The sequence below is a fragment of the Bactrocera oleae genome, chromosome 5, assembly GCF_042242935.1.
Source record: "Bactrocera oleae isolate idBacOlea1 chromosome 5, idBacOlea1, whole genome shotgun sequence".
Lineage (NCBI taxonomy): Eukaryota > Metazoa > Arthropoda > Insecta > Diptera > Tephritidae > Bactrocera > Bactrocera oleae.
Window position 1 is genome coordinate 29,906,973 of NC_091539.1, and position 16,850 is coordinate 29,923,822.

The 16,850-nt window shown below is 40.1% G+C and overlaps 1 long non-coding RNA gene across 1 annotated transcript; it reads right to left on the minus strand.

Moving 5' to 3' along the window:
* Nucleotides 1-2,990: 2,990 nt before the first annotated feature.
* LOC118682635 (uncharacterized) lies at nt 2,991-12,645 on the minus strand. The gene is made up of 6 exons (XR_004978469.2): nt 12,068-12,645; nt 11,792-12,009; nt 4,543-4,646; nt 4,349-4,475; nt 4,056-4,275; nt 2,991-3,998 (listed from the first exon to the last, which is right to left on the minus strand). It is a non-coding gene; the product is annotated as an uncharacterized lncRNA (long non-coding RNA).
* Between the last annotated feature and the right edge of the window lie 4,205 nt (nt 12,646-16,850).

The following is a 16,850-nucleotide window of genomic DNA, read 5'->3' on the forward strand; positions in this document are numbered from 1 at the left end:
TTTTCTTCTTCTATGTGTTTATGTATGTAAGTTCACTCCACATCACGTTTTAGTCACTTGTTATATGTATATATATATATATATATGTTTTTTTTTTTGTTCGTTGGCATTTATATATTAAGGTTTAGCCACTTCACTTTTTTTTTCTTCTTTCGTTTTTATAGGTTTTTTTTTTGTTACTCCATAGTGCCGCTCACTATGGCTCGAAGGACCATGATTAATTGGGTGCCCACTTTAATGGAAAGCACATATTTAAGGTTTTGTGAATCACTTACACTCGCGGTTAATGTTACAAGTGAAAATACATAATATTTATAATAAATATGAAATATGAAATATGCGAACATTTATTTTTTACAAGTTTATGTTACACGTAATGCAGTGTCGAATCGAAAATTGAGTTGCGCGCAGGATCGCTATTACTTCGAATGAGGTGAATTGAAGATCCAATCCCTCTTTTATTGTTGATTGTGTGGGGTGTCATCGTGTGTGGTGGTAACTTCTGTGGTGACATCGTGTACAGTGTGGTCGTGTATGTTGTGAGTGCGAGTTGTGTTCTAAGGTGTGGTGTGTTGTATTAGGGTGTGTCATTATTTACCCCGATGAAGCGGTGTAGTTGGTGGGGGAGTTTATAGACATCTAAACAACGCTCGTTCGACATGCTTTTGGACCGTGCAAAAAGCTGTATTAAAGCAGAAGGAGACTATCTTGATTAAAATTAATTGATTTTGCCGATAAAACCATTTGTTCTGTCTTTTTTTTTAAAGTCCTGTTTACTTTGGAACGCACCTTGTATGAACATATTTTCCTGAAATATTTTAATTATCTCAGGAAGTAATCTATGCTATTAATGTAATTGAATTGAGATATGCTTAATTCCAATTAACAAAAAAAAAAATTAAATTAAAACTGAAGTATTAAATGTTTATTTTATTATAAACTCTGGGGTTTTTTTGCCCGGTAATACAGCTTTTTAATTTAGAAGACTTTTCATAATTATAAATTTTATCATATCATGAAAATTGAAAACATAAATCTAAATAGGTATGCGCAACGATTTTTCATTTCCATAATTTATATTTTTCGATGTTCCCTCATCTGGAATTACAAATTAGTACACAAAAAGATTTCATTTAACATTTGCGCCTTCTCTATACGTTCTCTCATTACCGTACAGCTAACATTTGCGCCTTCTCTATTCGTTAACATTCTCTGGTGCAGCAGAATTAGGAGAAGATTTGCACACTATGCCAATGATTTTAAGCGGTGATTCTATTTTGTCCTGGAAGAAGCCCAACAATTTTTACAATTTTTAGAAAGTAAATTTAATTTAAAAAAATGAATAATAATCCCAAAGACTCAACAACCAGATCAGGCACGACAATAGATGCAATTTTCTCAAGACATTTAAATAATTTACAATCACGAGTTTTCATTTCATATTTTTCATACCACAAACCAATTGTATCTTTTCTTGAACATGAAAGTATGAAAGTTAAAGTAACCTAACACCCTTAAAAATTCCAGAATAATGAATAGTGGCTTCTGTTGTCGGGGAAATATTTCTATCTCATAAAACTTGCTGGCTAGGGTGAGTATTTTCATTTCAAGTGCCCATCGAGATCCATGAAGTTTCACTTCTGTTGCCTCTGGTTTTTTTTTTTATTTTAAATATGTTATTTAAAGTTATTTCAGTGCAGTGCATGCTTACTCTAACTTTGTGTTTTTCTTAATTAATCTCATTGAGGTTTGTTAATAGTAACGATTTGTTTTATTTTCGATATAGATAATGTAAATACATATATTAATTTTCACACAACGAACACTTAAAAAAAGAACTTATTATTATGATAACTCAAACTAGTCGGCCAGACATACCCCAGTTTTGGTTCTTGGCGATGCCAGATGGAGCACTGGTCATGAGGAGTAGTCATCGTTCAAGATGACAGCGTTTGACACGAATTTTAATAGGTTCTTCCGCCTCACTATCGACATCTCATCCACTGTATTTGAAGCGTTGCCTTGCTTATGCCGTACAAGTGCACAACAGATGCTCCATTATTTTTCTGGTGCCTTTCTCTTGACATTTTCGAGTCATCTCGAACTGTCAGCCCCATTCTGCGGGCGTGTGCCACCACCAGACGGTGACCAGTGAGTATTCCTTTGTGACCTGGCGCCCAGTAGAAGTGAAGTGGCTGGTTTCTCTCTACTCGTACCCTGCTTCTCAAGCCACTTCTGGCTGATATGCGAAATTTTCTATGTTTACTCTGAACCTTCTTTCCCAATTAAAAAGTGGGATCATGTAGTCGGTGCTTGCCGAACCACCATTACCCACCAAGCTAAACCCAAAGGCGCATTTTTCAGCGAAAAGACCTATACATGCCAGGTTCAGTACTAGTTCAAGAGCCGCTGTTGGAATGGTTCTCAGAGCTACCGCTATTAGGGTTGTTGACATTTTAAAAAGTATCGTTTTTCAATTTATAGACATGACAAAATTGTAAATATCATCGTATCGATAATATCGCTTATAAAATGTCGATATATCGCACTAAAACTTTATTTTTCATTGCAATATTTAAGAATTCCTGTTAAATAATAACTAAAAAAAGGAGAATAATGTATGTACTGTACATATGTAATAACTTACAGTCTTTTTAATACGCTTTTATTAGCTTAGGTTGTATGTATGTAATGGAATCTTAGAGCTCAATTTTTAACGGTTTCCAGAAGTCTAATCAACTTGAAACTTTGCAGACGTGTCAAGGTCATAACAGTTTCCCAATACTTTAAGGGTGGGCGTAACCCCACCCCTAAGTGGTTTAATATATATATCTTCCAAACCTCTAAAGCTAACTCAACCAAATTTGCTGAGAGGAAGTCCTTTTAGCCCTTTTTCATACGCTGTGAAAGTGGGCAAAATCAGATAATAACCACGCCTACACCCCATATAACAGTTATGTTAAAATATACTAAAAGTGCGATAACTGCTGGGCCTAGATGATACGATATGACTTAGGGGAGGGCACAATAGACCATAGGTCGCGGTGCATACCTCAAAACTAATCTAATCTAATCTAATCAGTGTAGTGAGAACTACATTGTCATGAATATCCCACAAAGATGAAGCGCTAGGTGGTACTGTATTTTTTGTCTGAAAATAATGAGTAATTCATGATACGAATCCCCAAAAAATGTATCAAACTAACCGTATTTTCCACACTATTATTTCTTTTATTCTCATCATTTCTTCTTTCATTTCTACGTAACTCTAAAGTGATTTTTTCGATTGCATCTGCTGTAGTAAGAGATGATAGAAAATGTAGCCTTTTGAAGCGCGAATTAAGTACTGTGGCTTTAGATAGCAAAGAATGTTTTTCAACGGAACTAGTCGTTTGTTGACACTCTCAGTTAACAATCTAGGAGCCATCTGATCATATTCGGTACGGATATCCACATTGACTAAATACTGTCTCAACATATTAGTCAACGGTATGACAAGGCTTGCCGTAAAGTACTTCTCCCCGCTTATGTTTTCTGTGGCTTCTTTGAATGACTTCAGTAATTCAATTAATTCGCAGATTATTTTTAGCTAGTGATGACTTGTCATCTCGGGAATACTGTGGCGACTGTTCATTCACTTGAATAAAATATGTCCAATTATTGCTGCCAACTCTTTGAAGGCTTCTATCATGTCAAGACATAAGTTCCAACGCGTATATCCGGTGCGACTGTTTTTACCAAGTCTTCTGGTGCACCGGCCTCTATTTGCGTAGTTCGAAATGCATCAAAAGAGTTGAACATGCCTTTACTTCAGCCAGGATGCTGTGCCCGGAATGCGCCATGTCTGGAATGCTCTTCTCGGTGTCTAATAACCCTTTCAGAGCGGCTACAACATTCGCACCATTGCCTGCAGTGATCGAAACTTCTTTTTGGATAGGTATTTCAAATTCATTTAATGCTTCAACGATAGAAGTGCTTATATATTCTGATGTATGCGTCTGAAATAAAGTCTACTGGTTATTAGGTTAAAAATTAAGCAAATGTAAAATTATTACCCCGTGTATCCGCAAAGCCGTTAAGTTAAGCAAACACTTTCAAGCTTATCATATTGCAAGAAGTGCGCTGTCAATGTTGAAAAGGAATTGTAGAATTTGTTATTGTAACAATGTCACTCGTAAATGCGATGTTATTAATTGATCTTTTCTGATTCATTGATTCTTGAATACATCCTTAACAATTGCGGTAGCCTCGGTATATTTTCTATCAATAAGCTTTCTGATTTACCAAAAATACAGATAATAAATACTTAGACATAAAAAGTTGGTTACAGTATGTAAATTGAACTAACCTTAAATCTGGAAGGCAATTTGTATCTCGGACGTTTAATAATCTTTGCAGGCCGGATTTTTGTACACAATGTATCTTTTCATATCATAAACACGCAGCGCTTATTTGTTGCTCCTTAATGTCACCTTCTATTATTAAAAATACAGTAAATTATTGCATATTTCAAAAAAAAATTTAAACTAACCTACAAATTACCTGATTTCATCAAATTATGTTTCCAGCGTAGGGTCTCTGGACCTTTTACAGATTTCTACTAAAGATTGATTTGAACAAGCGCTGGTATTCTGGTCACTGGTGTCCTGGTGAATATACAATGTGTTAATATTTATATTTTTTTATGCAAACTGAACGTTAGTACATGGTAAAAACTTAAGAACTATGTGATGATGATTTTCACCAAATTTGCGCACAATGTGCATATCATAGCGTTTTTTTCCTTTGGCTTGATATACAAATGTAGTTCTTTAGTTTTTCCATTTTTCCGTAACGAAACTCTCTTTTAGACGCCACAATCTTAACGTACAATTTTAAAAAAGAATACGGTACTTGCGATGCATGTGTGTAAGTACGCGTGTATGTAGTCGATAATCGATGTGGCCACATCAGATAAATTTTTAATTCGCTCTCCCATTCTAAGCGAATCAATATGATTCGCATTCAAAATTTTGAGAGATTGGACATATTTGTGAGTAAAATATCGATATGTTATATTATCGTTCAAAACAATATCGCATCGATAATATTGTAATGGATTTCTCGATAAATCATCTACTTATAACTCACTCTTGAGTTCGATCACTGAATTTTAAATAAAAGTCCCAATTTAATGGCTATACACTTATCTTTATTTCTAATTCCAACAACTTAACACTTATTGCTCGATATTCGAGTTTACAACTTATGGCTTATAGCTTAATTGCTGATATCACGACAACACTCTAACTAGAACTGCACAATCTGGCAGCCCTTATAGAGCATGAGAGAGGGAGAAAGCCCCCAGGTTGTGCCGAGCATCCGTCTATATGCATAAATAATTGTTTCGTTTGCACACTCACCTTTTAGCACTTTAAATCACCAATATTAAAAAGAAACGGATACGGCTGGTATGAAGGCTTAAAAAAAATACGGGCGGAAACTTGCGGACATTTAGCTGGTTCGATTTGCTAGCTAAGAAGAAGGCCTCTGGTCCTGTCTTAGTCTGATGTGATGTGTATGTGTGGGTGGTCTGAGTGGTGAGATGTCTGCAAGGTGGTGCGTGTTTGTGTGTATTAGTGGGTGGAGTCTTCTTGTTGATCGTGTTGATGGGGTGTGTTGCCGCGCAGTGGCGCGCTGTAGTTGCTGCAGCGTGGCAACAACGCTGCTGAGGCCAGTGGAGCGGCGGTATGTTGGCCTGGGCTGCCGACGCCGCGTTGATGCCTCCTGTCGCCTCGGTCTGGATGGTGGTGGAGCTGCCTGTCTTCGGAGGCGATCCGGATGGTTGCTCTGCTGCGATCTGCGGCTTGGGGTGCGGTGCAGCATGGTGTGGTGCTGTCTATTACACAGTTGGCAAAGCGTAACCGACGTACACTCCGGAGTCGTGTGGACCGTAGCCAAACAGTTGAGACAGTGCCCGTGAGCTTGGGCAATCTGCTGACGTTGGAGGGGCTGCATACTTCGAAAAATGCTGCAGTGTTGCAGCCGGTGTGAGCGTCAACCCAGTGGGCACCTGCTGCGTTGAGGTACCGTTGCTGGTGCTGATGAAGGTGGTAGTGGACGCCGGCCATTACGGGAAGTGGTTGCAGGAACGCCAATTGCCGCTGCGGTTCGTGGTGTTGGAGTTGCCCCAGGGCGCGGCACATTGATGGCGGACCTCACAGCTGGCGTTGGTGTTGCTGCCATATCTACTTCCATATTTATCTGTATGAAGAAGTTGGAAAGGTTATACATTTGTGGCATGTAAATTTATGGCGAATGTGCCACTGTATGTGGCAGGAATGGATCGTCAACTTGATCGATCATTGGGGTTAGAATGGTTGGTTTACAACGGTTTTGTCATTTGCGGGTTTATCGGGTAGTTATATGACTAATTCATTTGCGTCGCGGTAATATCGGCGGATTGTTCGTTATTTGCGGTTTTGTCATTAGATGTGTAATATAGTTTTTCTACGCGGCCAAGCCGCCATTCTGTGTGGGGTAGACAATCATCGTGTATGATGACACAGTCTCCAAGCTTTGGTGCCTTTTCTGTAGTTTTCCATCGGTACCTTTTATGAAGGTCGTTGATGTACTCTTCCTTCCATCGGCGGCTGAAATCGTGATGGAGAATTTTGATTCTTTCCCATCGATTTAATAAGGATAGCGCCCCACGCCTGGCTCAGGTATGGCCAGAATGGGTGCTCCTTTAAGAAAATGCCCTGGAGTTAGGGCTGTAAAGTCGGAGGGATCTTGCGAGAGTGTTGTGAGTGGCCGTGAATTGAGAAGGGCTTAAATTCGGATTAATAAGGTAGTGAGTTCTTCAAAATTGAATTTATAATTTCCAGCTACTTTTTTGAAATTGGATTTGAAGCTTTTTACATTTGATTTCCATAAACCACCCATATGAGGAGCGCTTGGGGGGATAAACTGCCAATTAATGCCTTGGGGAGCATACTTCTGAACAATTTCAGGTGATACTTGTTTTATAAAATCCACAAACTGTTTTTCAGTGGCTCTTTGGGCTCCAATGAAGGTTTTGCCGTTATCGCTCATTAGTTTTGAGGGGAAGCCGCGTCGTCCGACGAAGCGAGCAAATGCCGCGAGAAAAGCCTCCTTAGTCAGATTCGTACATAGCTCGGGGTACACTGCTTTTGTCGTAAAACAGACAAAGACAGCCACATAGCCTTTCATTATGGTGGGCGAACTTAGCCTTTATTTGAAAAGGCCCAGCAAAATCGACACCTGTGACTGTGAAAGGCAGAGCGAAGTTACAGCGTTCCGGTGGAAGTGCTGCCATAATCTGCGTTCGCAACTTCTGCTTATGCAGAGTGCAGATCTTGCACATGAAAATGCATTTTTTATTTGGGGCTTAAGTCGGGCAATATAGAACTCTTGGCGGACTATATGTTGCATTAGGCGATGTGTATGATTAGAGGGTGGCGTTCATTATACGTGAGGCTTGAATTGGCAAGCCGACCATTTGCACGAAGCAGACCTTTCGTGTCTAGGAATGGGTTAAAAACTAAGAGTGAACTCCTTTTGTCAATGGGTTTTGATTCTCTTAATAGTGTTATATCGCGGCTGAAGTAGCGCATTTGAGTTGATGCGATTAGAGCGACCTTTGCATTTCTAGGTGCGTCAATGTATCGCATTGGGGATATTCTGAGGGAACTCCCTTAACTTTAATTTTAGGTCGCTCTATGAACTTTAACATATAGGCGATTACTCTGAGGGCTCGGGAGAACGATGAAAATCGCTCAAGGATGTCAGTATCCTCCACTGCTGTGTGAAAGGAGTCGATTTTTCGACTTTCTGTGGCTATTATATTGCGCATGGGCGATTGTGGCCAAGAATCGGGAGATTCTGTTAATCATTGGGGACCATTCCACCAGAGGGTGGTGGTCGTAGGGTGCAGCGGTTTGCACCCTCTTGTACCTAGATCGGCAGGATTGTCAGCACTGCCTACGTGTCGCCAAGTGGCTGATCCACTAGGTCAAGTATTTGAGACGTTCGATTAGCAATGTACGTCTTCCGTGCATGTGGTGGTTTTTCCAACCAGGCTAGAATAATTTTAGAATCGGACCAGAGGTACAATCTAAGTTTCTTCATGTTTAAATGGGTCTGCACCATGGAATTTTGCGAGTAGTAGCGCGCCACAGAGCTCAAGTCGAGGTAGACTTAGCGTTTTTAAAGGAGCCACCTTTGCTTTTGCTACTAATAAGTGGCTTGTGGTCGCAGTATCGCTTTGTGCGCGCACATAGATAGTGGCACAGTATGCCTTTTCAGAGGCATCACAGAAGCCGTGTATTTCGACTTTGTGTTCGGGCAAATAGTTTACCCAACGTGGGATTTGTATCTGGGAAATGTCTTCCAGATTGTGTGCGAACTGGGACCATTTTTCTAAGCGTAGAGGTTTCACTTGTTCGTCCCAGTCGGTTCCGTCTAGCCATAACTCTTGTATCAAGATTTTCGCTTGTATCATAATTGGAGAAAGCCATCCTGCGGGGTCGAAAAGTTTTGCCACAGAGTATACAATTTGGCATTTTGTTATGGCGGATAATGCTGATATTGACTCTGTAGTGTATGAAAAGTGGTCAGATATCGCATTCCATTGGATCCCCAGAGTTTTTGTTGTACTTTCCTTTTCGAATTTAAGGAAATTAGTGTCCAACAGATTTTCTTTAGGTATGTCCTTTAAGATGTTAGGGTGGTTCGCCGTTATCTTTTTTAATGGAAACTCTGCGGTTTTGAGGGCTTGTGTCACTTGTGCTAGTGACTCGTGTGCTTGTGGAAGACTGTGACTTCCAGACAGGATATCGTCTACATATACATTAGCCAGAGGAAATTCTGACTTGGTGTTTTCTGCCAATTCGTGCAGTGTTCGAATGGCTAAATATGGAGTACAGTTGACGCCAAAGGTAGGTAGGTAGATAGGTAAAGTGGGTATCATTCGACACACCTAGGCCTTTAGGAGGCCCAATGTGTTACCACTGGGACTGTGGTCCCCTCACTCTATTGGATCCTCTCTGAACCACCCCGTACTTCTGATGAACTTCATCAATGAGACAAGTTTTATCCGTGCAAACTCCGAGATGTCGTCACGAAACCCACGACCGATGGCTGCGATTCTTTTCCTATATAGTGCTGCGCAATCGCATAGAAGATGTTTAATGGTCACCTTCTCTTCTACTTCCTGACAGCTTTTACAATAGTCATTATATGGCGTGCAAAGTCTACTTGCATGTCTGCCTATTAGACAGTGGCCTGTTAGTACTACTACTAGAGTTCTTATATAATTTCGCTTGAATTTTAATAGTCGGAATGTGCGGCTCATATTCCATTCATGCCACGTTTGCCTGCTAGTTGAGCAGGTCAGGGACTGATTCCACTGACACTCGGCTATTTTAATGACATGTTTGTCGATTAAATATCTACAAGTAGCCAGAGGCATATTTATGTCCTCCTTACTAGGATCTAGTTGTAGGGTGGTGCCTGTTCTGGCTAGTTCATCTGCTACACAGTTCCCGGGGATGTCAGTGTGTCCTGGGACCTATTGCAGATTTACCGTGAAATAGGATGACAGATCCGCTAGAAGATCATGGCATTATTTCACTGTCTTCGACGAAATTCTATGAGACATCAGAGATTTCAAAGCCGCCTGGCTGTCTGTATATATAAATTTCTTTCTTGTTGTGATCACACTTCTTGTCAGTACAAGAAGGCTTTCTTTAATTGCAGTGACCTCCGCTTGGAAGACACTGCAGTGGTCTGGTAACCGAAAGGCGATTTTGGTATCTAGTTTAGCCGAGAAGACACCGCCGCCTACTTAGTTATACTTTCCATGCTTCTAATCGCATATTCTTTTCTGTAATTGGCCACCATACTAATATACCGTAAGTCATGATGGGCCTTACAATTGCTGTGTACAGTCAGTGAGCTACCCGAGGCGTCAGTCCCCATCTGGGCCCCACCATTCTTTTACACGTGTAAAGCGATGTAGCTGCTTTCTTTACCCTCGCTTCCAAGTTTTGTTTCCAAGAAAGCTTCTTGTCCAAAATTAGTCCCAAGTAGCTTGCTTTATCTCCTATCGTTAGCCTGGTGCCATTTAAAAATGGCAGCGTGATTTCTGGAGTACTGTGTTTCTTAGTGAACAATACTAGTTCTGTCTTGCTAGCATTTAAATTCAGTCCGCATGATACGGTCCATCGATTAATATCGTTTAATATTGTCTGCATAAGGCTAGCGAGGGTGTTCGGGAACTTGCCCCTAACCGAGACTGCCATATCATCAGCGTAGGCCACAACATGTACCCCCTTCTTTTCTAGATCCACAAGCATTTTATTCATTGTCAGGATCCAGAGAAATGGGGATAACACGCCTCCTTGGGGTTTACCCCTTCGGACAGATCTGCGCATCGTTGAAGCTCCCAACGTTGAAATAGTTGACCTGCCCAAGAGCATCTGTTTAATTAATTTCCGGAGAGGCTCAGAGATGTCCAGATCTTTAAGCGCGCTCAATATGGCCTTCGGCTGGATGTTATTGAAAGCACCTTCTATGTCTAGGAAGGCTACGAGGGTGTATTTTTTTATTTCCAGAGACTTTTCAATTTCTGTTACCACTGAGCTTAATGCTGTTTCTGTGGATTTACCCTTAGAGTACGCATGCTGCGAAACTGCCATTTTTCCTGGGTTTAGTTTGCCCCTTATATGTATTTCTATTAGTCACTCCAGCGTTTTTAAAATAAATGATGAAAGGCTAATTGGTCTAAAATCCGTTGGATTAATGTATGAGCTTTTTCCAGCCTTTGGCATATATATCACCTTGACCTCCCTCCATATCGAGGGAATATAGTTTAATTGCAGTGCCCCTTTAAGCATGGTTGTTAACCAGTTTATTGTGTAGCTCAGGGACTGCTGTTACTGAGCCGGAAATAATCCGTCTAGATAAATATTACTATCTGACACTATGTCTAGCGGAGGGGACTCTGAGCCCACTTCACTCTCCAGTATATGCTCCCTTATGTGGTTCTCGGAACTGTCTGGGAAGAGAGTATCCATTAGTAGGCCTAGAGTCTCTTCATTGGATACCGTCCAGCTGTGGTCTGGCTTCTGAAGGTATCCGATGCTATGTTTCGACTGTGTCATTATTTTTCTAGATCGAGACGCTTCTGCCGTATTCTCGATGTCATTGCAAAAAGATTTCCACGAATTTCTTTTTGCCTTTCTTACCTCCTTTTTATATTATATGTCCATAGGAGGTTATAATAGTTATCCCACTCTCTATCTTTTTGGGATAATTTGGTAAAATTTAATTGCTTCCTGCAATCTTTCTGCATGTTCTTAAGTATGGGAGACCACCAAGGAGGCCTTATTCTTCCCCTACTGTTCGTTAATGGACAAGCCACCTCTAGTGCTTGACGACAAGAACCTGTGAACTGTTTAACGAAGATGTTTAGGTCCTCTTTGTTTTCCGGTTGAAATGGTGGAATCATAGGAATACGCTTTTTTAGCTCCTGCATGCGCATCTGCCAGTTCGTTTTCCTATGATTCCTAAATTTCTCTTCCCTAACTACATTTTCTTCATTTATGTAGCGGTGATCTGAGAAGGAATGTTCCTCCAATACCCCCCAATGTGTTATTTTATCCACCAGTTCTTCCGATACCAGTGTTATATCTAATACTTCCTGTCGGTTTCTGGTTATAAATGTTGGCGTACTACCTTTGTTGCATAACAAAAGCTTACTTCCTTAAATAATTAAAGAGAAACTCACCCCTTTCATTGATGTCCGTGCTGCTCCATAGTGTGTGGTATGCATTGGAGTCGCACCCACTTATAATCAAACACTTAGATGCTTCGGTGTCTCGCACCAGCCCTTTGATCAGCTGCGATGGTACTGCTACCTCGTCATACGGCATGTAGCATGATGCCAGCCGGTATTTCTTTCCACCCGTCTCCCAGCTTACTACTGTAGTGTCGTTACTACTGTAACTGTGTAATAAAAATACATTAAGCTTTTTACTAGCCAATATACATGTCCTAGCCTTACCTACGCAGCCATCCGCGGATAAATTATATCCCGATGTCCTTAGACCATAAATACGCCTTCCATTAAACCATGGCTCCTAAATGAGGACGAAGTCAGGCCGTTCTTCTGCCATGCGGTTAACTAGGGCTAGAGACGCTAGTTTGCTGTGGTGTAGATTAATTTGGAGAAGACGCATTAATTAGTGTCACTCCGAAGTACACTCACCTTGGTCAGTGTTCTCTACATCACTCGAGGACTCCATTGGATCTTCCTCGACTTCGCATTCCGATTCCGATGCCAAGTTTTCTCCTGCATCGGCGTCTGACTTGTAGGTCATAACCTTCATCTTTATCTGACTCTGATACCATCCGGCATCCGTACATGACGGGGGTGGACCTGCATTGCTTAGTAGCACTTCCAACGCCACATTCGTCAGTGCGGCTTGCACCCACTTCCATTGAGCTCTGGTCACTTTTCCTTCGGGGTCACCCCCATCCAGCACCCCAATGACAATGAGTTCCGGGCCACATTAGCAAAAGATTTTGCGGGCATCACGCCCTTAGTCTTCGGTCTCTTAGCTGATGGCTTAGCCTCTTCAGCTGACTTTTGTCTCTTAGCTGCCACCACCTGCGCTTCTAGCTTGAAGTTAGGTAAGACAGCTCTCGCACAATCAGTGCACAAGCAACGCGTCGCTTCTCTGCATACCTTGCCTTCGCTAGGTCGTCAATCTTAAAGGTAGGCCATTCTCTGGCTGACCGACTCTGGCAGCATCACTTTTGGCATCTCCCTCCTTCCCCTGCTTAGCTGCCAAGCCTTGGCTACAGGAGTTGGTATGCGCTGCCTTCAGTGCTGCTGCTTTCCTGGCGCCAGTCTTGGTTTCTGCACCTTTGGTGTTTGCTCCAGGACCAAGCTTCGCGCCTGTCCTCGCCTTGGCTGTTGTCGAGCTCGTGCCAAACGCTGCTCTCCTCTGGGAATAACTCGCTAGCTCCGGCCTTTTTAAAGGAGGTCCGGACTCCTTTTTGTTTTTGTTATTATTATTTTGGCTCATATTTTGGACCCTACCGCTACGCAAGTAAAGCTATCTTATTACGGAGGGCGCCAGGTATCCGTAAGCTCCGTGCGAGACTGGGCTATTTAAGGGCCCCAAGCCAGGTTGATCATTGGCACGGGTCGCATGACACCTTGATCCAGCCCTTTACACACCTCTTGCCATGGTAAGACTTCCTATCTGGATGCTGCACTATTGAAGAGTACCGAACACCCAGATAGGAAGCCTGACCTTAGATAGATACCTCACTACTACAACAGGGGCGAACTGCTGCCAGCTCGTCCTTGCCTACGTCGTGAAACTGTGGTATCTATTCCCAGTCGGCACCCTCGTGGAGGGTTCAGCGGAGAATTTTGCCAACTGACTCCAAAGGTAACTGTTTTCGAATTTATAGTCGCAGAGTGGACTATTGGGAGATTTTCGGAAAATAATTCGTTAAAAATCTTGATCGTCTTTATCTACGACTATTTGTCTATACATTTTTTCGACGTCTCCGTTAAATACGTATTTGAATATACGCCAATTTAAAATGAGTAGCATTTAATCTGGTTGGAGCGTGGGTCTCGTAAATAGAATATCATTTAGGGAATTCCCCGAGCTAGTAGATCTTGATGCATTAAAGACAACTCTTACTTTAGTTGTTTTTTTGTCTGGCTTTACTACTGCGTGATGAGGCAAGTAAAATGAGTCATATTTGCCATTTATGATTTTTTCGCATGGGCGTACTTCCTCCATGTGGTCTAAATGGAGGTATTCTTCTAACACGCCATCGTATTCTGGCTTAAGCTCACCCTTTTTAAGTAAGTGTTTTTTCCATACTTAAAAACTGCTGTGTTGCAGAGTTGTAATTGAAATGTGGGGAAGTTTTTCTAACTCCCAAAATTTTTTCAATTGTGAATTGAGGTATTCATTTGAGATTTCCTCAACTTGAGTGGTCATGGTGCTAACTGGTTCTGTAACTAGTCCACTTAGGATCCAACCGAAAATAGTATTTTGTGCCAATAGTGTGTTTGAAATTTTCTCTACACCCTCGAGTATTATCTGAGGTATGAGATCGCTGACTAATAGAATGTCTATTTGAGCGGGGGTGTTGCAGTTGGGATCTGCTAGCTTTAGGTGTGAAACCTTTTGCCAATGCTTGCAATTTATATGATAGCTTGGAAGCATATTTGTTAGTTGCGGCAAGGCTAAAGCTTCTGCTTTAATTCTCTTATCCGCTTGGGAGGAAATGAAGGTAATGGGGATTTTATTAGAGTTTTGCACTACTCTTCCGCCCATTCCTATAATCTCAAAGTTGGCTTGTTTTGTTGGCAGTTGTAGGCTATTTTGTGCCCTAGACGCTATGAAAGATCGTTGTGATCAGTGGTCTATTAAGGACCTAAGTTTAAACAGCTCTCCTCGGTGTTCGATGGAGACAACTGCTGTGGGTAGTAGTACCCTACTTTGGTTTTCGCTGTGTATCGTTTGAGTTTTTAATGCCTTTGAGCAGCATGGTGCTTCTTGGCAATTTTTGGGATTTCGCACTTCGGGATTTGTTGTTGCAATTAAACAAATCTGTGGCTCTTTTCATATTTACACTGTTTGGAGGTGAGCTATAAAAATTGTTATAATGAAGCATAGAATGATGTAGTTTAATTTATTAAACAATTAAATTTGCTTTCGCACTCTTTAAGTGTATGCGCATGTGACAAGCAGTTTGTGCAAAGTCTTTTTGTTTTTACAAAAAGAAGCTTCTATTTAAATTGTTGTTGCTACTGGCTTGTGGTCTGTGGAAGCGGTCATTGTTCATAACCACCATGAAATATTTCTGTGTGACATGCGGGCACCTTGAGATGGATGCCTGAACTTGCCTCTTGACTTTGTACTTGTGGCAGCTCTATTCGCTGATGTGGAGTAGGTGCAATTGCTTTTATTAGCTTTAGTTGATCGGAAATCATTGCTTTAGTTTCTTCAAACTGGTCTTAGCAGTTCTCATACTTGGCGTAAGCCGAGGACTTAAAATTTTCTGGTGGATCTGTGTCGTCAGATTCTACTGAAGCTTGGAGACATATCCGAAAATTGTCGAGATTTTTCTTTTTGATTTCTAATGCCGATTCAGAATTATCTTGAATTGGAGAAGATGAAAATCGAGTGCAGTATCTTATTAAACTGTCACTTTCAGCAATGAATTTACTCATGTAATGCCTTGTAGCACGTTGCTTTGAGCGTGTAGCTTTTGCAGGTGTACATGGACTTCTTTCGTCAGAAATCATTTTTAGAACTTTTAGCAACTGAGTTGTTTTAGAATCTTTCGAGTCTGAGCTCATTTAAAAGATGTGCCGAAATAAAATAAAATATTTTCAATGTAAGAAATATATGTATATGTTTGAAACCTCTTTTAAGAAAATAAGAGCTTTTGTTTTTAAAAATTAACAAATTAATGACGTTTTTAAAATCGTATGAGTAACTTAACTCTTTTAAGATAATAAGAGTTTTTATTTAATTAAATGAATATATTACCCGTATCTCGTGTTATATCGCTTTTATTATAAAAAATGTTTTTATGTTTTTATTTTTTATTTTATTTCTATGAATATATATGCGTCCGTAATTCCTATAGGGTATACCTATAAGCGGATCAGCTGATACATATGTACCTGTCGTTATGCGCAATTGAGAGCTCGTCTTAGAGATCAATGCACTTTGTACATATGTATGTATGTAATATACAATATTATGTTTTAATATGTTTTGCGCAATCCTGCTTGTTTTTGTTGGTCAAAGAACAAGGGGTATTGCGAATATGTGCCAATGTGGACTTAAAATATTATATGTATACCTATATGCAATTCTACTTGTTTTTGTTTAACAAAGAACAAGGGGTATTGCGGAATATTTGCCAATGTGAACTTTGAAGCGGAGTACTTATGTATGTTTGTATACCTGAGCGTGTATATATATACGCAGTGCGAAAATACCGCGAAAAGGAAAAAATTTACAGCAGGTATTCTTGTAAAATTTATGAATATATGTATGTATATCAATTATTAGTAATATATGTATGTATAGCAATTATTAGTATTATATGTATGTTTGTATGTTTTCATACATATATTAATGCTGCAAACGGAGGTTTTCTCCTAATATAGTATGTAAATATTTATATATGTTAAATATAATATGTATATATAATATGTATCATAAATTGCGTTGGCCTTTATGTATGTATGTTTAAATTTATTTTTTAAGTTTTCGCTTTTTTATTTTTATTTATTTTTGCTTTTGATTTGCCTTTGCTTATTTTACGCAATCCTGCTTATACTTGATAAAGTCCTTTGCTGCTTGGCTGCGCTGACTTTGGTGAGCTGGTGTGGTTGTTGTTGTCAGCTGGTAAGGTTTTTTTTTATTTAATTCGCGCCCGTTCTGTATTTTTATGTATGATTGTATTTAATTTCTGATTATTTCGCGCACGTTGTTGGTTTTTTCTTGCTTTATTTTTGTTTTCTATGTGTATATTTTCCACTTAAGTTATATATTATATATATTCTAATTTTCTTTTTTCGTTTTGTTTTTTTTTTGGTTGTTTTTGTTTTTTTGTTCACTCCATAGTGCCGCTCACTATGGCTCGAAGGACCAATAAATAATTGTATCGTTTGCGCACTCACCTTTTTGCACTTTAAATCACTAATATGTATTATAAAAAGAAACGGATACGGCTGGTATGAAGGCTTAAAAAAATATACGGGCGGAAACTTGCGGACGTCTAGCTGGTTCGAT